The sequence below is a fragment of the Poecilia formosa genome, unplaced genomic scaffold, assembly GCF_000485575.1.
Source record: "Poecilia formosa unplaced genomic scaffold, Poecilia_formosa-5.1.2 Scaffold68, whole genome shotgun sequence".
NCBI lineage: Eukaryota > Metazoa > Chordata > Actinopteri > Cyprinodontiformes > Poeciliidae > Poecilia > Poecilia formosa.
In genome coordinates, this window is record NW_006800007.1 from 2249140 (window position 1) to 2273186 (window position 24047).

A 24047-nucleotide genomic window follows, 5' to 3' on the forward strand; every position below is an offset into this window, starting at 1 on the left:
ACACGAAACAGAAACGAGGTGGACACTGAAGAAGCGCTGACCACTGAGCAATGGAGTGACACAACAAAAGACAAACAAGAGAGAATTAGAGAAGAGGAGTGTGAAAGGAAACGTGACTAAGAGCTAGAGACAACCAGAGCAGTCATTCACATACAACCAGATCAGCCTGTATGATAAAGGAAGAGGATTACACCGAGGCTGAAAGACTTAGAAGTACCCTGAGTCCCCCTCTGACTCTCTGCCACTTCAGCGAAGTCACCATGGACAATAGAACTGTCTGTTAGCCCAGAATCAAAAGAACAAAACTCAAACTAAAGGGCAGCGCAAGTGTTAGTATTGTGAATGGATCTTTTTACAACCCAGACCAAATATAAAGGTCAAAATATGTGGAAAATATCCAGGATTAAGGACAAACCGAGCTTGGTAATGTTGCGATGTATAAGTTTTTGTAGCTGTGACTCACCTAACATATATGACTTGATACACAGGTGCCAGAAAAGTCCAAAAAGCCTTTAGCTAAAACGGTATCTGCTGGAGTTAAGCACAAAAGAAAACTTGTATCAGTTTTTAAAAATACAATAATCTCAAAACAAATATAGGCAGATTCTTTAGGACAACCAATTTATGCAAATTAGAAGCATATTTGAGCTAAAGGAGGAATTTAGTTTCCTCTGTGGATAGTTGATTCTTACAAAAAAAGGTAGTGATTTTGTGACACCTAAGCAAAAAATAAATAAGCAACCCTAAGGAACTTCCTGCTTGTACGTAACAGATAACTGCAGGGAATGTGGGTAAAACTTTACATACAAACATGCTGGGTATGAAACAACTGGGAATACAGAGGAACAAAATGACAAAGAGACAAAATGATCAGCACGGTTTGAATTTAGCACAAATGATAATGAGGAGCTCTCCTGGAAACCAGCCAGAAACTCAGGCATTGGTTGATGCCACGGAGACAGAGACACATGCTAAAGTTGATCTTATAACACATCTGCACCCCAACAGCTTGGCCCTGATTGTCTTAAGGCTTTGCTGCAATGCAGCAAAGAACTTTAAGTTTAAGACTGCTGGATCTGTTACTAGTAATCCTTAAGTGTCCCACCAGAGATAAAATGTGCTTGATCTCCTGCTCCTTTTCAACGATTCCTGTCCAGTAACGCGTTTTAATCAAAAACGGTTTTGACTAAAAACTCATTAACCTGTGCGTCACTTTCTTAGTTTTAATATTTTATTCTTTTTTTTTTATTTCAGCTTTAAATATATTTTTGTTTCCTATTCAGAAACATATTTACAGAGAAACAGAATGAAAAGAAAAAATGTTATCTCTAATTATGGTCTGATTTTTATCCTGGTAGTTCTACTGATGACGGGAAATCTTTTGGATTTGTGCAGCAAAAACATTCTGCACATATATTCCCACCAGCACTCCTGGAAAATATGCTTAAAAACCTTTTTAACTTAATTCATTCTTTCATTGCAAGTATAATTTTGAACATTTTAGAGACATCCAGACTTTCATTTGAGTACACTGAGTCAGTGGAGAAAAACCTTCTGATTAAGAAATGGATATTTTTTCCCAAACCTCACTACTAGAGAACTGCAACAAGGATTGGCATCGTGGTCACTAAATCTCCCTGATGACCATTTACTTTGATCTCTATGCCAAACAGTTGCTGGGATTTGGTGTCCCCCAAAAAAAGCATCTTCTGCCCAACCATCACAAAAGTAAACATGTGAAGTTTGATCAACTGAGATGGGAATTTAACATATTATTTGCTCAAATGAGATTAAATAACTAATCAGAAGGCAAAAACTCAAGGCAGGTCAAGCCTAAAACATTTAATAAATATGCTATGAAACCACGTAATATGCAGGGTAAAGAGGAGAACCCATGATGCTCTGGGCTTGTTTCTCTACCACAGCATAATGGACTTTTTGAAAAATAAGAGGATTTTAAATAAAAACCTGCTAGAAACCTGAATATACATTATATATAGGTATATTATTTCAAAATAAATTTCTAAATCAACACTGTGGTTTGAGAGACACAATGCATCTGCTTCCATAGACCCCAGTCCTGAATTTAACTGCAACACTTCATCCACTTATAGGTGTAAGATTAAATTTGTCCCTATTAAGCAAAGTTTAAAATAGCATAGTGATTTTGCTGTCAAAGTTTTATTCAATGTGGTTGAACTGAGCTCTCCAAAATCTAAAAGTTGTTTGATCTACCTTCATATTAAACGTCTAAACCAGTAATTTAAGCACCTGCAACACCTGCCCTACAGCTAGACTCAGAAAAATCTGTTTTCCTCCATGTAATCATGTGTGAGAAAAATATTTATCACAGGTTGCATGTTTTTTTTTTCTGCAGAAAAACGCCCAAGTCTCACAGTTTAAAGACCTGTTAGAATAATCATAAGGGTAAAAGACATGGATTATTTCCAAGTCCCCCTGCGAGGTGGCAGTGAGAGTTGGTGTGTTTTCACTTCCCGCAGCAGCACATTGACAGTGATGCCTCTGTCTGATGACCTTAAATAGCTTATTGATTTCTGTAGGAGTGGGAATGAGCAGACAACTGTTTCCCCCTCCACCCATTTCTTCTTGGTCTTTTTTTTCCTCCCTTTTCAAGCCATTGGAAGTATTAGGCTTGGTATTACAGAGGTAAAAATAATTGCTGTTTACTCACTCTGGGTTGTGCAGAACATAATAACAAGAACATTCACAAACATAAAAAAACCTGTTGCTTTGGAGCATACCTGCTCTGTGTTAGCAGCTAAGTGCTGCAATGGAGAAGGGTCAAAGACATAATGCGTTATAATCTGCACGTGGACAACCTTCCCACCCAGCAGCGCTGCTACCGCTAACAAAGAGCGCGGCCTCATCCCTCAGCTGCCGCTTCCCCTCCCGTGCTTCCACCAGCAGACCTTGGACTTAAACTGCTCCATTGTCATGGTGCCTATCGACTTGTTAGATGAATTCAGATTTCACATGTCAATTAAATGAGTGTTGCCCTGGTGATTAGAAGATCCCACTAATTGTTGCTCCCTCCTCCTCTTTCCTCTGCTTTTTTTCTCTTTCTCTTCCTTCCCCTCCTCCTCTTGCTCCTGCCATTTTCCACATGGAGGAGCAGGGAATGGGGCTTTGTGCCGTTGGGCCCCTTTATCCCATGTCCAAGATGGCTCCTTGGCCTGTTCCTCAAGCCAGTCTCCTGCTCTGAGAGGCCCACAGCCAGGCTTTGAGCTTGGGGGAATAAATGAAAAATCGTCAGTGTGTGTCTGAATTGATGAAGGCCAACACTGGAGTGTTGGAAAGTGGACATACATATTTTATCACATTTGCAACACAATTCCATGCTCACCTAGTAAACATGAGCAGTTCTGACCAACACCCGTTCTGACAAACGCAGTGCAACATGTGCACCGTGGCAGATAATTACCCCAACAGCCTCTGAAGGAGCAGAACGCTCGAATGCGTCCCAAACTGCTTCAGAAAAGGTCAGCCGTGCACCCCAGACCCTCCTCCTATTGTCGTTCTCGCAAGCCACATGTTTGTTTTGCTTGACTCAATGGACTTGATCTGTGGATCTTAACTGTGTTTCGTTCCATATGCACCCAAGCAGTGCAGGAATTCAGTCTATTAAATCACTTAATCTCCACGAGGAAAACAGCTTTCTTCTTAGAAATTACGTGGAAATTGAACATACTTTTTTCATTAGACAAATGAGCACCAACAATAAAAACAGGTGATTTGGGAAGTGTGGCTGTTCACTGCTAAACCATGTACAGACATAGCTATTTTGCAGCACTATGTGTGATTTAATGAGCCACAAATCATCACATGTGTTAGCAAATAAATATGCAAAAAGTCAGGGTTGAATACAAAAGGAGCACACTGTTCCATCTGAGGATTAATGGAAAGTCAGGACAAAGAAAGACAACGATGGATAAACCTTTAACTGGTTTGTTGTGGTTTCTACCAGAGAGCCTGAGAGGGCAGAGTGGGTCTCTGGAGCTGTTTCCATTACAAATGTGCACAAATGTTTGTCTATGTTCTGCTAATGTTGAAAAGAACACAATTTCGTAATTGATGTGTTTTCATTAAATAGGAAATTAAATTAAAATCACACGTGAATCAGCTTGTTCACGCAATAAGTCGTTAAAACTCATGTCAGCGACGGATGAAGGCATTTCTGAGATATATTCACAATTCAGCCAAGGCGTTAGCGCTCATCTATCAGCCTGTCAGAGGAGACGTCGGTGTTTTATTCAGCCATTGGAGCGATAAACCTGCAATGCGGCTACTTATGCTGCATTTTGGGGAAATTTTAGTTGGCAATTTTAAAGAAGAGCTACAGATTCAACACGTACGAATGACCTTTTTATTAAATATGTAACACTGCGAGAGCTCAGGTGGAGCCAGCATCACAATGTCCAAAAAACCCAAAAACAAATCATCTTCCTCTTGCTACTTCCTGTCATCTTCATGGTTTTCACAAGTGTTTCCATTGCAGTTTTGCAAAATACATCTATTTCAACACGGCTGAAAAAACCAAACTGTTCATTGAAAAAATTGACTTTTTTCTAAATGTCCGTTTCCATTAAGCAAATTTATTTTTGTAATTTCAATTTCTACAGTTATATGATTAATGGAAACACTGTGATCAGTTTGTATCACCTCTGTCTCTATGTGCAGCATTTTAAAATCCTCAGCAAAAATGCAATTTCTGTACAAATCAGCTTGACATTTTCGTTTTGCTGTGGTCGTTTTAAAAAACTCGTGGTTTTCATTCGCAGTTTGAATGTTTTTGCTACAGCCATACAGACCACAAGTAAACACTTCTGAAGGGAAAACTTGATTAAAGTTATTCAAGCAAAGAGAAGTACAACAAGAACCTTGACCTTGAACAATAAAATGCAATAAATAATCAAATAAAAGTAAAGGAAATATGTTTGATGCATAACTGTGGGTGACCTTGTAATTCCCTCACTTATTGTTACAACTCTAAAGTGTCAATTAGTGATCCTGCAGCTAAGTTTATGTGTGATAAAACCAAATCTTTAAAAAGTAGAACACAAAGAAAATCAGGAATTGAAATCGGCCAGGAAACGACTGCTCATGGCATAATCTAGTCAAATCCACGTGTTCTTTTAAAATAACTTTTTATCCTTTTTGTGCACGCTCAATTTGAAAAGGACTGAAAAAAATCACTACTGCACATTCTTTCTATCGTTCCTTTCATTTTTCAACCTAAGTAGTTACTGCAGGTGTTGGAGGAACTCATTGAAGTAAAAAACTTGGATATTTCCCACTGGCACATAAATACACCCACACACATATGCCCTGCTCTGATCATTTTGACAAGTGTGTCATGCTGCCTCTACAGAGAACTCCACAATCTTTGATTCTGAAGCCCTCGAAGACATTCAAAACAGAAAACTCTCCAAGAGTCTTAAGCGGGGCTCTAATTACCCCTCATCACAATTAAGCACAGTGGACAGCCGCTCCAAACACTGGGTGACATCTTAAAACTGAGTGAATGGCTTCCTGCACCCCCTGCACCCCGTCCAACCACTACCACAACCACGCTCAATCACCTAATGTTCAACACTAACCAACCATCACACAGACCTACATTCATGGGCCGAGCTACAATGGAAAACACTGCTGCCCAGACGGTTTGGTTTGCACTTTATCAGACTATACAAAACAGCAACGCCTCATTGAGCCACAATTTGCTGCTAGTTTCCTACAAGAAGCAAAACAAAGAACGGGGCGGCCTGGTCTTCCTTTTTTTGTGTCAAAGCAGCGGACCAGACAGCACACACACACACACACACACACACACACACACACACACATAAACGCAGCGAGAGTCAGAGATGTACCAGCAGAAAAAAAGAAAAAAGTGAGAAGAGCAGAACAACGCACTCCAGAACAAGTCTGTCACATCCTTCAAAGCACAACATGAGTAAGCTTTGCAACCACTTTAGGGGAATAAAAGAAGATACTGCACACCTGCAATGCAAATAACACCGTTTTAACTCTTCTGTTACTTAAAATTATGGAGACTGAACATAAAAAGAATTTATCCTCAAAACGTAACTAATTTAACTTCTGCTTCTTTAAATATGCAAGCTTTAGCTGCTGCAGAACAAAACAATAGCTTGTCCTCATGATTGGGTCACAGACATGGGCCACATTCAAAAATTGCTTGGGGAGAAACTGCTTATGTTAGGGCAGTCACACTCATTTCCCTCCCTCTGTTGCCCCCCTCATCTCTCTCCAACTCTTCCCCTCCAGTTTTACTACCACGATAATTCCTGAGCGAGTAAGTGAACGTGCTCTGTGTGCGTGAGCCAGTTGGGGTCGAAGTCCTGTTTGTGCATTTGTGTAGTCATGCGAGAGCGCGTGTGAATGAGTGTATTGCTCATGGATGAGTGCCGCGGCAGTGAGTGTGCAGAGGGAAACAGAAGTCTGCAGAGCGAGGGTGAGTGGGGAGGGGGGGCTCGCTTAAAGTCAGGCTATCAAGCAGACAAAAAGATGCAGTTAGGGAGTTTATGCTGTGTTTTGTGTTGTTGTTTTGCCCTGGTACACAACAATAAGGCAAATTTAGTCATTCTAACATTCAAGTAGTTGAATGGGAGGAACGCAAGAGAAATAAAGAGGGTAAAATAAGCACCTCATTAATTGGCACACTTGTCACCAAAAGGACTATTAAACTTAGAGCAAAATATATGTGTATAAATGATAATTGTCCAATTACAAATTAGCTACAAAGCAACATTAGTTGCACTAATTGCAATTTTGGTGCTGAATAAAGAAAACACTAAAAGCCTTCCTAAAATGGTTCACAATAGAGTATAATGTTAATATTGTTTTATGCTCTTCCACAACTTTCTACAATTTAGTAGTTTCTGCGAAATACAATACAGATTTGTAGACATGATTCACATTTAAACATATAGAAAACTCTAACAACTGATCAGATTCAGGGAAAAAACACAGTCTCATATTTACATAAAATATGGCATTGATCACTGATGGCATAACTGGGAATTTTTTTAACTCTTTGTTATAAGAAGAATTTGTTAGAATTTGTTATAAAAAATGTGTTATAAGAAACCTAAACTAAAAGATTATTTAGTTTTAATTTTTACCAGGAGTTGTTTAAAAACACAAATGAAAATTCAAATAAACAGTTTCATGTTTTATTACTTTTCAACAGTTAGCAGAATCTAGCATTTTCCACTCTAGGCGGAATGAAATGCTACAAAATTTCTCTAAGTGAAACCACTCACAGAAAAGTAAATGAAAGTGGCTTAATAAGACCCAGAGATGATGGAGAATAATTTAAGCATAAAACCTCCCTCCATCCAGAACTTGAACAGGTCAAAGGTCAGGAAGCAGGAAACTGACATCCCTGGCAGACCTCACACATCCTGGACACAAACTGTGTAACATTTACCTCCAGGTCAGTGCTGCAAAGTGTTACTTGCACACAGCTCCTCCAGACTAGTGGCAGCAGCAATTAGCAGACACATGGAGGAACTGTGAGTCTGCTGAGGAACCACCACTCAGTGCAGACATATTCCTGGTTGTAAATGGCATAATGGAGTAGCACTGTTGTGATGAAGTGCTGAATGTCAGAAAGAGCAGAAGCTTCATATAGACGCCCAATTTCAAGACGTGAAATTGCAAAGTCAAAGTTCTTTTAAGTTATGTTTGATATACGCAACATTTTTATAACTTAAGGTAACATAGTTACCTGGTTGTAACTATGTTACAAAATGTAACTGTTGCTGTAAGAAAAGACCACTATCTGTTGAAATCAGCACAAAGTAGATTAAATAATATATGAAGTGCAAAGAAAAGACAAAAAAGTGGTATGATGGTTAAAGGCAAAGCTCTGATTTCCTACCATAGACATGCGACTGGATCTATTATCATACAAATCAAGATCAAAACACTTCAATAATCTCCAAAGAATTTCTTATCAAAAGACAGCAAAGTTAAACCTCCCACCCCCACTTCACTTCAGCCACCTCCAATATACCAGTGAAACAGAGAGGAACAATCTTTTCAACCTTTAAAAAGATCTAGATGCTGACCAAAGCCTCTGCTGTCCATCAGTTTTGCTGGTTGGGTGAAAAAATGCTCTGAATGGATGGTTAATTGGAAGCGACGCTGTGATCTGATGACACTGCGGGGATACTCTAGTTTGTCACAACGTGTAAGGGCCTTCGCATTTCAAGGGTGGCTGCACTTCAGTTAAACAACACACAGCTTAACATGAACCAGATAGGACAGAAAAAAAGTTTCTAATCCTGGAGAAATCGAGGCACAAATCAGCGAGACGTCACAAAAAGGCATTTATATCTCACTGCAGACTTCAAAGCAAATCAAAAGCCGAAAAATTACCTCCAGCAATACATCACCAAAGACAGAAATGATTTATTACATGAATACAGACATCTGAAGCAGACTTTGGTGTGTTACCTCTGAAACACGTTGACACCTCGTACCATTCCTTTCATTAAACGGTGGATGACAGAGAACCTGTAAAAGAAGAGATAAAGTCACATAAACTCCCAGCATTAAACACGGGCACAAAAAACGTGTGATAAATTTAAACGCCATTTATTATACGATACTACTTGCAATGATGATGAAGTTATTTAAAGTCGATAAAAAGCAGTTAGAGGGAAAAAGATGTATTGTCCTCTGCTATGTCATATGTTCACATCTTTATTCCTTTATAGAAGAAAAAGCATCAGATGTATCAGACTTCTCATACCTAAACCCACTCTCCTCTCACCTTTTCCTCCATTTACTTTCACAAGCGTGCACACTAACACCAATCCTTTTCAGTGCCCTACACTTACTTGGAAAGTTGTGATTTACACTTGTGTACTAAAAACAGCTTGAGACAAACACATTAAAATAATGAGGAGAAGAATTGACTCTGTGTTAGTGGTTGGAGTCGTTTGTGAAAGCTTCCTCTGTGTGATACTGATACGAGAAAAGTGTGAAAAGCATCATTTGACACGCTGAACTTCAAGTGCAAGGTGAAGGCTGAGAGCTACCCTTGGTCATACCGAAAAATATTGTTGCACATATCCTCCAACAAAGCCTTTGGGGTAAATCTAAGTCAAATTAAGATCTTTAGAAGCTAATTCACTTTGCAGAAACAGGACGTAGAATTTTGTTTGCTTTGCTGGGGGTCTGCGCGTGCAGGGATTGGCTGCTGGATCGAGAGCAGGGAGGGGGTCCTTTAAATCTACATATGCATAAACACACACAGCACTAACCCCGACGCCCACTGACTTTTGTCACCCACACACGCATCCCAGCGCTCACCCACCCCTGGAGAGAGCGCCCAACCTCCTGACCTCCTACATCAGGGGGTCAAAGAGAATTTAACACGAGGGTTCCACATTCCTTCAAGGTGATAATTGCTGTAGCTGCTGGTGGGGGGCCATCAGGCACAGGGTAAACAAGCAATGACTCCATGCACCCTCAACTCCCACCCAGTTAAACAGTCTGCGTGACTGTGACCTGCGTAAATTAAGCCGCCGAGCCCATCCTGACAGCACGTCAGCCGCAGCAGCCTGGTGAGTCTGTTTGGTGTCTGAGCGCCCAGGTGTTCTGGAGAGCTGTAACTGCAACATCAGCAAGACAAGCCAATTCACACATGCTGTCAGCTTCGGTCTGGAGGCTGGCTGCATGAAACAGACTGTTAGCACAGAGCTGAGCTGAAGCAAAAGGAAGCACTCAGAACAACAGGTCGGGGTTTATCACACCAACCAATCTCTTCTACTGCCCTACAGACCTGAATACAGCTAATGAGAGGAGATTCAAATATTCAAATATTCAAATATTCAAAACAAAATGCAACTTCAGAACCTGGATGTATCTAGATGCTACTGACTGGCACTTGCAGAGCGCCATTCATTCTCCTTGGTGCTCATTGGCTGTGCCACCAAATGCAGAGGTAAGACATAGCACTAAGACGGTTTCCAAGGTATACTTGGAGACTGAAATATTAAAACATGCAACTAGAAGGTTTTTAGAGGGGCATCTCAACTATTTGCCGATTTTAGCGACTTGCCAAATCCCTGTGAATACTGCAGAATGAACAGAACTGTGAAAAACAGCTACACACACCCGATGCCTAAAACTAAAGCTGAAAAGTACAAGTACTTCTTGACTAATAATTATCTGACCACTTGAGGCCACCCATAGATCATTTTTTAAAATTCCCATACAGTGAGATTAGCCTTAAATTTTAGAAAATGGCAGAGTAAGACAGTGGCATCACAGCAAAGCTAACAAAGATTGTCCTTTTGCAGCAGAACACTGTGAATTTCACACCCTTGATCCCAATACACATACACTATTCAAAGGGGGGTACATCAAAAGCAACACACATACTTCAAATATGTGACCAGAATTAAAGTTCTACCAAAATCCCTTCAGTTCAGGTATGAAATCATTTGCTTCCAGCTAAATGCAGGAAGGTTACAAACAGCAACATGTGTCTAAAATATGTATTGTTACAGAATGAAATGAGAAGAGTTTAAAAACGGCTGGATGTTTGTTTGTATGTTGCATTTCCTTCCAATTTTAATGAAAGACCATTAATAATGCACTCAGCCTGTTAAATATTAGGAAAGTACTCATATGAATACTATTTCTGGTAATTAGTCATTTGTAATTAGTAAGTAAACAAATTATTGAAAACAACTTGCAAAAGTATTCTGCTTTTCAGCAAAACAAAAACATCCAAAGTAGAATAACCATGAGAACGTGTGCGAGTTCCTGTTTGACAAGCTGCACATACAAGATCAACATTTAAAACAAAGAAAGCACACTGGGTTTGAATGAACTCTCCTGAGACGAAGGGAAATTGTGATTTAAAACAAAAAAATAGTCAAAAAAAATTTAATTTGATAAACACTCTGCTGCTGTTTGACAAGGTGAATTGAAAACAATCCCTTTGTAAGAATTATTTATTGTTGTGCTGTCAAGTGCAGACAAAGGGTTGCTTAGTGGATGCTTAGGAAGAAAAGCAACACCAGATTTATTTTTTATTTTTATTGTCGAGGAAAATGTTGCCAGTTTAACTTAAGATGAATTACTAAAGATGCAGTAGTACAATACAACAAGTCCTGCATTTTAAACGCTGCAGCATGAACAATTCCTAGAGAATGTTTGAGTCTGTTTTATATTTATGACTCGATAATATGTTGTGGATTTTTGCTTTTATCTTTTACTGTAGTCAACTATCTGACTTTTAGCTGTTTGGTAAATACAGGCCATGCTCTCCGCCCACATGTGGTTTCCCCTTAGCCACACACTAAGGCTTGGGGAGGTTATAAAAGCCAAATGGGTGATTAAAAAGCAGGAATAATGGCCTCCACAAAACTAGGAATGCATTTAACAACTACAGCAGCTCCAGAATTGTTCGAAATCAGGCTGCCGTTAATATCGGGAATCATTCCGCCTTCTCATGACCATGGCCACATTACAAAGGGTTCACGGCTACTTTCAAAGGAACTGACCCTGGGAAACATGAGACGCACTGGCAGGATGTGCTCTGTGTTTATGATTTATGGTGGAGGACAACCCAGGAGGATTTAGTCTGGGCATATCTAGAGCTATGCTGACCTGCCCACCAGTTTAACAATGTTAGAGTATTGCGGATGCCTCTACAATCCAGGATTAGAAAAGTCAAATATACAAACACCTTAGCCTCTCCTCCCTTTCTCACAAACACCATGAAGGGAGACAGATTGAAAGGGAGGCTGCTGTCTGCCTGCTTAGCACACCCAAAACCCAAACTCCATCACTTTCCTCATTACTAGAGCTTCATGGCTTTTAGGGCTCTGTGCTTTATCTGGGATTTCACATTTCCCCGGCCTACCACTTGACATGGCTCACCCAGCTGCCAGTAATCAAGCAGCATTGGGCAACAGCAGCAGCAGCAGCAGCAGCAGCAGCAGCAGCAGAGGCTGGCCGAGACTTCAGGCGGCACCTTGATTTGAGAATTTCACATCACAGCCACTGGGACTGCTAAAGTTTGGTAATTATAGGCCACACATCCCATCAAGCCTGTAACTCTAAAGGTCGCATCATAAACTAACCTGGCATAATAGGTGGATGGGAATGGAGAGCAGGGGCCCAAAGTCCTCACACCGAGCCAACTTTTTCAAATTATTGCAGGATACAACAAACTTCAATGTATTTTATTTGGATTTCATGTGACAGACCAACACACATTGGTGCTTAATTGTGAAAAGGAGGATGATAATCTATAATTCTTAATTTTCTTTTAAAGAGTGCCGTGCATTTGTATTCAGCAGCCTTTAATTTGATAACCCTAGATAAAATCCATTAGAACCGACAGGATTCAGAAGTCATCCAATGAGAAAACAGTGAGCCTGTGTGCTTCAGATACCTTAAAACAGCAGTTCAGTGAAATGCTCAGATAAACAAACATCAAGAAGACCAAGGAACACAGCACAGAGGTCAGGTAGGACGTTATGGAGAGGATAAGAGCAGGGTTAGATTCTTTAACAATATGAAAAGCTTTGGATATCTCAAGAAAGCACTATTCAGTGCAACATCTGAACATTAAAGCAGCTTAGCACAACTTCAACCCCACCAAGACATGATCATCCATCAGGATGATCAGGCAGGTTTCAGTGGGACAGCTACTAGTGTTACTCTCCATAAATCTGGCTTAATGAAAAACTGGGAAGAAGCCATTTCTAAAACAAAAAAAAGACATTAAAAACTGTTTGGAGTTTGCCATATAGGGGAGACGGCAAACATGAAAAAAAATCATCTGATCTGATGAGAATGAAGTTTAAATTTATGAAGCCAATGCATATAACTCTGTCTGACAGAAATCTAACACTGAACAAGACCCTGAACATCCCCATGAAGAAACATGGTGGTGGAACCATCATGCTGTGGAGAAGCTGATCATAGTTGACAGTGAGATGAATGAAGCTACAATCCTAAAAGAAAACCTGTTTGCTAAAGAATAGTGAGGACATTTTACCAAAACAATGACCATAAACGTACCCCAGATCTACAATAGACATGTTTAGATCAGAGTGAGCGCCATTCTAGAAATGACCCAGTCAAAGTCCAGACCTAGATTCAACTGAGAATCTGTGGTTTCATCCAGTCTTACTGAGGTGGGAAAATGTTTTACTCTCTTGAAGCGTAAAAGCAGGTAGAGGCACAACGAAAGACATGCAGCTAACTGTGATAAAATGGATTGACTCAGCAGAGATAAAATACAAATGCATGCCACACTTTTCAGATTTGATGCACCATGTATAATTTTCATACATTCTAGGACTGAAACAATTGATCGAAGTAATCGGATTATTTGTGATACATTGATTATTGAAATAAGCGTCAACTAATTTAGTAACCTAATAACTGTTAACTTGCACATACAAAGTCTAAACTTTTATGTTAAATCAAGAATAAGCAACTTATTTTTACACGCTGATGTTAGAAGTATTCTTTAGCTGCAGATGCTAGTGTTGACTAAAGCCAAAGCTATTGCATTTTAGGCAATAGTTTTTATTTCATCTAAAATTCAAAGTTTGTTTAGAAAATTTGTTTATTTGCATTTTTGTACATTTCAGAAGTTGCATGAAAAAACTGAAGCGGTTGAGTGAAAAATCTGCACAGCGTGCCAATTGTTGCTATTATTATTTTATTAATTGTCAAAATAACCATTTTGACAATTAATGCCCTATCATGTGCATGCACTACTTTGTGTTTTTCTTCCAAAACACGCTGCAGTTTGTGGCTGACAGACTGGAGATGTCCTGAAGATGTCCTTCTGCACCTCAAAATTCTTTCTGAATGCATAAAAGAAGTGATAACTGAAACATCCTGTTTTGTTTTTGTCCTCGGCCACGTGCTTGTTTGTGTGGGTGCTTCCACCTACAGTGAACGCATTGTACTTGTGTGCACTCTAATTGAGAGGTAAGCAAAAAAGTTGCCTTTAAAGTTGCCAATAAATATCCTGCCAGTAATGTTAAACACCTGCCCGTAAAGCTCAGAGGAATGCTAAATGAAACCAAGTTGCAGAGCCTGTCTCCTGTCTGGGGTCTAAAGTCAAGGCAGCAGGATTTGTAATGGCTGTAACCGGGATTATGGAGTTCAAGCATTACAGGCAGGAAGCGAGAAAAAACATGACATGGTGAGCACCACTGCTTTTCCTCCCTCTAACGGCCAGCACAATGAGTTGTGTGTTTCCCTCTTACAGTACAGAAGCATTCCAGATTATTCTAAGACTTTTTTTTTTCTGTTGCACAGCAGACTCTTGGCATCAAGAACATGTCAAAACACATCATGGCGAGATTTTTTTTGTTGAACTGCCATCACAGCTGAGTGATCAAAGCTTCTTCAGAAGTATTGTTTAATACTATCAGACACATGGGTGTTTAACCGAAAAGCGTTCCCAATTTCTTCGAGTGTGAGTCAGATAAAATTGGACAGGAGAAAACCGCAACTGCAAACACGTCCTTGTGATCGCATCTTAACCCCCTCGCTGACTGGACATAAACGATGATTTATTAACTAAAGCATGGTCGTGGCACGAAGATGTTTTAAACATAACACAAACCAACTTTCACTCATGTACAATCCAATGTAAACTACAGTCTGCATGTTTGATTCTTCAGTATGCACTGAAGTTAATCTTTAAAGCTGACGAGCTGTCTGTGTTGATTATCTTTGCGACAGAAGGATGATTTTGTCTGTGTTTTAGGGCCTCCAGAGGTCAAACAGAGCACCTGACCCCACAAGCTAGAGACACTGTCGTTTGGCCTCGGCTCTGGTTTCGATTCCCCAAAACTCCTGACGGCGTTCTCACGCTGCACCTGTCAAGCACCAAAAGGCCCCCTGCCACGGCCCTTTCAGCGACAAGAATATACAGCTCTTCCCACAGGTCCAGTGTGGCTAATTACCGCCAGGACCAAATGCCACAATGCTACAGGGTGTTCAACTGATGTCCCCTGTACTCAACAGTTGTCCTCCTCTCTGTTTACTTTCTCTCCCTCCTTCCTTAACTAGAAGCAGAACAGGCTGACCGTGCACAGGCAGTTAGCTCCAGTCACCGGCTGCCCAGAGATTAAGCTCTGCTGTCTACACGCAAGCATGAATAATGAAGCTATCGCTCCAGACAGGCAGGCAACGGCGGCATGAGTTATATACACCCGTAATCCCACAGGCTGCTCCATACACGCGCCAGATGTAGTTGTACAGTAGTAGCTCTACTGTAAAGCTCATGTATCATTTCACAAAGCAGAAGAGTCGACTGTCGCTGATTAAAGATCTTAAATCTTAAAAGTTTTAGTTTAGGACCTTTAGGAAGGAGGAGTTTTCCTTCTTTCTTATGTCAGATCAGTGAACTTATATGAAGCGTCTGAGGTACCAAGACCGTAAAGTGGAGACAACAACACAAGGACTTGTTTTTAAGTGTCTTTAAAAGCCGACACATTACATTCAATGTGATTTCTTCTTAAACATTAAAGCTGCAGTATGTAACTTTTATAAAAAAAATATTTGTTTTTTTATAAATGTGTTAAAACTTATCATATTGTGACAGTATGGTATGAGACAGATAATCTGTGAGAAAATCTAGCTCCTCTGCTCCCAGTAGTGACTGCAGAAATACACAACTCAGTCCAAAGTAACCAGTCAGTCATTAGGAGGGTTTTAGTGCTGTCAATCAGTCTTGCGTACATCTTACTTTCTCCTACAGCTGGTTGACCACAACATGGCCTGTCACGAATGATAAGGCTAGTTAGTACAGCCACTAATGACAGCGGATAAGCAGTTTTCCCGGAATGGCAGGTTGTTTCTCCGTCATTAGCGCATTAAGCAGCACATACACAAGCATGAATGGCAGCACTAAGGCCTTTCTCCTGCCTCTGATTGGTTGTTTTTGACCAAAAGCGGTGCACTTCTCCAGAATGTAATAGAAGCATTAGGAGGAGGTGGAGGAGCTTGAATTGTTCACAGATTATCTGTCTGATATCATACTGTCACAACATGGTGGCAGCTTGAACAAATATGGAAAAAACATATGCTTGTAAAAGTTTCATACTGCAGCTTTAAGAGAGCTTTGACCGTAACCACAGTGAACCCAACCAACAGTTCTGGTCAGAACTTTACATATAATTTCCATGGGTTTTAATGTCATAGCAATTTAAGCTTTTAAATGATTTATTTATTTATTTTTCCTCCGGGATGGAATGATTATACAGTAGATCATTAATAAATGGTTCCAAGTCAGTGAAAGATTAAGTTTCATCAGAATTAAAAGTCCTGACATTGTTTTGAACAAGGTAGTCAAAAAAAGCTTTGTCATGTTTTCAATGTTACAGTTTACTCTGTTTTCTAGTTCAAAATAAAGTAAATAAACATCTTGGTGACAATGGCTGAAAATGCTCACGAGAGCATTACACACTACTTGCGTTTTTATTTATCACAGAATTGCGCGAATTGAAATTACAAAAAATATATTCCCTTAATGGAAACACGCCCATTTCCGAAAAAACTCACGTTGTTGCGCTGGGATGAGGTGTTTTTACAGCCATATCGAAATAGATATTTCGCAAAACCGCAATGGAAACACTATTTCCGCATCACGCGGGTCACGTGATTAACAGCTGGACATTTTGACCGGTGACGAAAACCACAAAGAAGACAACAGGAAGTAGTCTTCTTAATGTTGCTGACTACAATTTCCCCAAAATCCCGCATATGTAGCTGCTCCCAGTATAAGGGGTTTGTCTTTCCAACACCTGAAAAAGACGCCAAATTGTAATCTAATGGCTGATCGATGATGAGCGCTAGCGCCATGGTGGAGATATGAATATAATCTCATATAACTGTTTACATCCATGGATGCCCTGATTTTCAATCACTTATTGCCTGAACAAGCTCATTCAAGTGTGATTTTAATTTAATTTATTTTTAATGTAAACATCGCAATTGCGTAATTGTAGTTTTTCGACATTTCTAGGCAAAGATTTGCGCACATTTGTAATGGAGCCATTTAAGTTGTACAGTTGAGCTAAACATTATTTAGGGACGTAAATGAGTACTACTCACTAAATATGTGTGTTTTACATTTCTACTCCATATGCTCTTTGCTCTGGAATGATGAGCCCATGATGTAGGCAGTAATATTGACAGTAAACATGTTTTTCATCATAGCTGGAATGTTTTTGTTCATTTAATAAGCTGGAACATTTTAGTGAGAAAAAAAAATGAAAAAACAATAACAGAGAAATCTGTAAAAAGATCAAAGTACGTTCACTGCGTTTGACTAAAATTATCCTTTTTCTTTTATAAATCCAGCGTCAACTTTTCTCTGAGATTCCATCTATTCTGAAAAATAATAATAAATAAACTTTACAAAAATCAAGCAAGGGTTAATTTTTTTTTTAAGTTGTTGTTTATTTTTTAACAACATATTACTCATATTTGACCTAAAGAAGAGTTTAAAAAAAAACATGTGGTGGAATGACCCGGAATTCAAACAGCTCTAATTCCTCTTGACCCGAACTGTTCCTACTTAAGTTGGGTTCAGGTGACCATCTGACCAGTACGTCTTTCAGTAGGACAATGTGTTGAGATTCACTGGGATGGAATGGCTGTCAGTCATGCAATGATGGAAAAAAAAAATCTGAAAATGCGCTGCTGTGGTTTCTTATTTCTTATCCAGAGTTCTATTTGGAGTAGCAGAATTTCCTCCCCATTGGAAAAACGCTCCATGACACAACGTCCAAACATTGGCTGCACCTGACGTAAGGGCGGATAATAACAGGCACCACGTGACTGCAGCGCTCAGCCTGGACTCAGCAGGGTCTGTCAGAGCCTCCCTGGTGAGGACGAGACACGCAAGCACTGGACGGAGATGACGGTTCGACTGTTAAGGAGACATTTCCACAGCCATGCGATGCGCGTCAAGATATTTAAACTTTGCATGAGCCACTTTTTTTTTTTTTTTCAGCTGTTCTATTGTGGGGTTTTAAAGATTGTATCTAAATGCGTGAAATAATAAATGCGCAAAAAGCGCACCGACTGACTTCGAGTCTTGTCTTTTCCTCTCCCTGCAGTTGCCATTCAGAACTATTTTCTGTCATGTTGTAACTACCACGCCGCCACAAGCCCCGTTTCTGAGGAGCAACGCCGACCAAATTCCTCGGTCCAAGTCTTATCGCGCTGCGTCACCGGCTCAGACGGGGGCAAAGTATGGCACCATATTTGAACTTGCGTGAATGAAAGTGACGGCATCAAAGCACAACAGCCAGCAGGCGACTCACTCAGCCCCGCTCGTCTGTCTGTCTGTCTGCCTCCCCAGCGTGGCACTCTGCTGCATCCTTCAGGGGAGCATCACCTTGTGGGAGGCATCCTTCTTTTTAAACAAACATCGGTCCTGGACATCCAAACCAGCTCGTCCTGCGACATATTTTTAGTTTGGACCCGTTGATGTCACTTCCTGCCTGGGTGAAGCCTGTACAATAGAGCCCAGGGATGCGGAGGGGTGTCCGGAGAGACAGGACTGGGGATATTCAGAGCCAAGTTCACAAGGTCACACCTCAGGGCAGAATTCAAGCCCCAGAGGAGACGGGCGATGCTCTTTTAAAATGACAGCCCCTCTCTGTTATTACTCGCTATAACGACGTTGTACACTTTTACATGGTATACAGTCACATCCACATCCTCCTACACCCCTGTGATGCGCTGGAGACGTTCATTTCCTGCTGCGCTGTACTCATTTACGGCCAGTGTTATGTAATGACGGCGGAATCATAACACTGTGCGTTTACATCATGCATAATGGATGAAATCTGATGAGAATTAACCAACAACGCATTCAGGACACTGAGAAAATATTTAGCTGAACAAAGTCACAAACGCTTGATGGAGTCAAATTTAAGTAAAACAAAAAACTTCAGCCACCCTGATCATATTTTTAACAGGCCCTTGAAACAATTTATTCACTACCATTTATGTTTCCTGAGATTCATTTCTCAGTGGGAAAATACACTGTGTCTGGTAGCCATATTTAAAATAACTGGCTAAATTTAAAGTTTCACATCTCTAATCTGTGTTTAGAAATAATTCTATGATCAGTGGAGTATAATTTCATCCATGTTTGGCCAGGTAATGTTTTATATTTCTCATTATTTTCTCAACCTATTTTGATCCTAGTGCTAAAATAATTATTAAACATATGTTTTGTTAGTATTTTTACATGTTGAATGTAGATTTTATTCTTCTCTCTTCAGTAAGGAATAACCCAGCTCACATCTGACCAGCAACTGTTTTATGTGAAATGGTCAGGTTCCCTAAAATGTAGAATAAAAACCTCTTAACGTAGTTTCAAATAGGAATCTAGAAATCAAATACAAGCTTAAGTATCATCAGCTAAAAGAGCAATACAGATTTTTATTGTCCTTTCCCTAAGATTCTTCACAAACACAACATTTATCCTATCCTGCAATAGATCAAATAAAATAAATGATATTATACTGACGTAGGAATGTAATAGTGAGGAACCATAAAACATATTTAGTGTCCCTAAAACTCTCAGGTCCTATTCTAATGCCCAAACCCAGGGTATAGATGCAGAGCAGCAAAGTGATGACTATCTTATTTCCTAGTCTAGGTCTCTCCTCTTCACCTCTGAACTCAGACCCAGCAGCCAATCTCTGATCCACAGAGGGTCTCCTTTCACTTTTACCCCCATCTCATTCCAGGCCCCTGAGATAGATGACCGTCAGTCCGCCAATACTTCACAATACTTCAATTTCCTGCTCAGGAAGAGGTATTTTAGAGGTTGATCAAAGTTCACAGGAGCAGTGTGGTGCCTACAGGGTTCAACACCAGACACCAGTCTCGTGCCAAGAGCCTGAAATCCAAAAATTAAGCTGTGAACATTCCAGAAACCCTGGTCCTCCATGTGTTAGCAACATAACCCCTGCTGCCTCCGTTCTGACTGAGAGGCAGCATTGTGATGGACTCTGACACCCAGCAGCCTGAGTGTATATCATTTCAAAAATGCTCAAAAGTGCATGTGACAGGAGGATTTGGCCGTCAACTGTCATATCTGAGTCACCAAAAGTTACATTTTTTAATGCTCACAACAGGTTTTTTTTTAATAAAACACAATATTTCGTAAATTAGCAGAATCCCATTTTATCCCCGATTCTTACCAATTAACTAAAAAGCAAAGCATCAAAGCAGTCTGTTCATTTTTAAATTGTAATATTTCACAGTTTAAAACTATGATGAAAATCATGGTTTGATTTATGATTAGAGTTATAGTCATGACTAAAGATGAATACTTTATGGGTTAACATTCTCAGTAACACAGAAAACTTTGAAAAAAATATCTCACAGCAGCCATTCTTACCCATACTTCACACATTTGCTAATAAATTAAAGGAATTGTTTTAAATAATTTTAAACAAGTAAAAACACAGCAACAAAAAATAAAAGAAAAATATAAGATGGCGCCCAACAGTCATATATGAGTTTTTGTTGATGTTGTGAAAAACAAAATTAAAGTTACATAGAGCTGAAACATTTACTTGTTTGTTTTATTATTCAGTTAGTTGTCTATTTGTTTGTTTGTTCATTTATTTCTGTATTTCTGTATTCATTTATTTTTATTTTACTTATTTTGTTATCTATTTTAACATGCTTGTGCCATTTTTTGGTTTTTCATTTTGCCACCTTTAAATATCTGTCAATGAGTCCTGAAGCCGCCACCACCCAGTCTCTCTCTGTCTGTATACGACAACACAGTAATAGATATTTTTGCAAAATTTGCAAAACAGCATGATTTCTCAACATTTAACTTTATTTGAAACTGTTTTTATTAAACTTACAGAAGACATAAGGATTTTGTCTATCCAAGAATTACAAGGAAGGTATGTTAAAATATTAAACTTTTGGAGTAGCCTGTGTTTTCTTAAAAACTTCTTTTATGTATATTTGGTGGTAAAACAATGTAAAGTATTACATTATACATTTTCTAAAAGTCTATTGGAACTTTATTTTATTTTATTTTTTTACATACTCCTACAAGAAATACAACAAGCCCCTATCTGCCCTTGCAAAACTTTCTGGACCTGCCAGAAAGTTTATACTTGTTTTCCTTTACAAGTATAAAAGTTGATATCTGTTGCACACATACAGTCACACTAACTCAAACACTGCAGGTTTGAGCAAAACAAATCTAATAAAATGAATGATGTCTCAGCTCCTAATAAGAGTCTCATTTCTCAGAGAAATATTTTAACTGCTGCCTAAATAAAATAGCCAGGGATGAGGATGAAGCTACTTTTTATGCTACCTTTATTTTTGGAAACAAACAGAAACAACAAAAGTGTTGTTGACTTTGGTATATATATTTGTTATATGCCAGTGAGAACAGGATTTTTCATATTGGACCAGAAGACATGAATCCAGTTTGTGTGGAGTTGTAAGGGTTCACCGAGCCAATACACAACATCCCTGTGCATGTTGTAGTAGTTTTTTAATAGGCTGTCGCTCTCATGTGGGTTTGTCATCTGTGTGCTATTGGCTGGATCAGCATCAGACAGGAGGGAAGCAGGCAGTGCAACCTAGTGGTGGGAGAGAGGGGTGTGGTGTAAAGGGGTGTTTACCGTGACTCACATCGACACTGAAAATACACATTTTCTGTCTTACTCACAAACACATGTGGCTGCAACACTTACACTCAAGCCCCCGTGTCTGGTTAATACAGCGTTTGGTAACTTATCTCTTTAAAACACATGCTCTCCAACCACTAACCTATTATTAGATGAAATATCCTAAATACCAAACAGAATAAAAATAATATAATTCCCTGCATTCCACCCACATGTGTGACTTAATGCTCCCGAGCCTGTTTTTTTATTTTTATTATTATTATTATTTTGGGGTGATGGAGTTTTTTGCACCTTCATTCTTTGAAACCGTTATCTCAAAACTTTGTTCTGTTTAAACTCAAGGGCTGAATCATATTTATGCTTTTTCAGACCCCTAACTTGTGAGTGAAAAACGTTTCCTTATCGTCCAGCTGTGAAGTGCTACTGTCTTGACCGAAGGGCCACGTGGAAGAGATGTGAGGAAAAACAGCTTGGTTTGTGAACTTTGTCATCATTTTTTTGGGGGGGAAACATCACAGACAAGCTTGATCCCAGCAGCCACGTTCCACTTTGCCTTGAAGTGGATTAATAATGAATTAAGGCTTTCCCGCCCCCTTTCTAAAACAATATTCATGCATGCTAATGCATCCATTATTTATAGTGTGCACGTAGGAAGGCTAGTGGTGGCCACATGCAAGTGGGAGGGATGGGAAGATGAAATAGAGAGGAGGGGGTCTCTTGTCCCCCACCATGTGAAGCTCTGGAAGAAACATCCGCCCATTGTGGCTGGGGCCTGAGCTGGATGGGGACGGCAATGGGTGTGGATTTGGAGAAGTAGGGGGAGGTGGAGGATGCCAGACAGGCAGCTCGTGCACAGGCAGAGGGCCGCCAAGTGTTGTGGGGGGAGGGGAGGATTAAACAAATAAATACATGATAAGAAATAATCGTGCCAGTGAGGGTGGGCGCGATGGAGACAAAGAGGCTAAGAGGGAGGAAGGGGGTTGCCGGTTGAGTCAGACAGGATTTACTGTCTGAACTGACCTGTTCTTGACCAAAAACCTTCCACGTGGAAGGAAACTTTGAAGGATGATTTTTTTTTTTTTTTTTTTGACTGATGGATTCAATGGCTCACCGATTACTGCAGCAGGAAGCAAACTAAAGCTTTTTCAATGGAAATAAACTTACTTCATCAAAGGTTCAGTGTCACAATGAGTGAAAAGTATTGGTTAGCACCAAGTAATAATTTGAGTAGCACAGGAACAGATGCATTTTAAGCAAAAAAAACAGAAAGAGAGCTGAAAATCTACAAAAAATGAGTAAAAAGGCTGTTTTTCTTTAATGTGCATAGCAGGTATGCGGTGATGCAGTGCAGAGAGAAGCAGGGTGAGCAGAGTGATAAGATAAACCAAAAAGCACAAGCCAGATGAGCTTTTCACCCCGACTGATCCCTGTATTAGCATAGATACAGAGTCATAAGCATGGCAGGAAACTGGCGTTGTGGAGCTGAGATCAAGACTATAAGACTCATCTCCATAGATATCACCGGGGCCATGCAGGTAAATCTTACATCAGACTTATCTAAGCGATGTCTGGAGTGCATTACATTATGCCAACAACCTGTCACCTTAAACTTCAGTAATCCTTCTCAGTGATTAATTCTTAATACTGCTTTGCTTGTCTCAAAAATGAAAAAAAGAAGCACTGCTTAATTTCTATTTCTGTCGCAGTGATTCCTCAGAGTAAAAAGTCTGTTCAGTCTCTCCTTCCAAAAAGAAAATTCTACCAATTATACTTAAAGATCAGTGTTTATATGTTGGAAATGCTCAGAGAAATATTCTGATGGTGGAGTTGGAGGGGTTTTTTGCAGTTGACTGACCCTGAATGGTAATTGGATGGTCAGAAACTCTCTCTCTCTCTGGTGTGGAAGTTGTTTCTGATTAAAGAAGAATAAAATTAGGCGTTTTTATAATTACAGTGCAAAGAAAACACAAAAACTTCCTCAAAGGCAATATCATACAGAGGATTGTTGGGGAATGATCCAGTGAGCAAGATTTCAAAATTTAAAAGAAAACTCTGTTATGTTCTTTTTGCCAAACCCAGTGCATATCTGCAGTGAAACATTGCTGGAGTCTTTTTAGAGATGTTAGAGCTAAAATAAACAGCTTTACAGTTAATACACAGAAAGTAATGGCAACACATAATTCTACTTTTTGCATAAATATTCAACTTAGTGGCGGGATTTGTTTCAAATGTTTAATTGATTAGGGTCTATAGATAATGAATTGCAATTGATCACATTTTAATCTAAACATATTGATATTTCGCTAAACACAT

General features: G+C 39.6%; 1 long non-coding RNA gene across 2 annotated transcripts; it reads right to left on the minus strand.

Moving 5' to 3' along the window:
* Window positions 1-463: 463 nt before the first annotated feature.
* On the minus strand, window positions 464-18718 carry LOC107836580 (uncharacterized). Of its 2 annotated transcripts, none has more exons than XR_001662494.1 (3): window positions 18375-18718; window positions 8503-8562; window positions 464-531 (listed from the first exon to the last, which is right to left on the minus strand). It is a non-coding gene; the product is annotated as an uncharacterized LOC107836580 (long non-coding RNA). The 2 variants fall into 2 exon arrangements; XR_001662495.1 differs by having other exon boundaries at window positions 466-528.
* Window positions 18719-24047: the final 5329 nt, after the last annotated feature.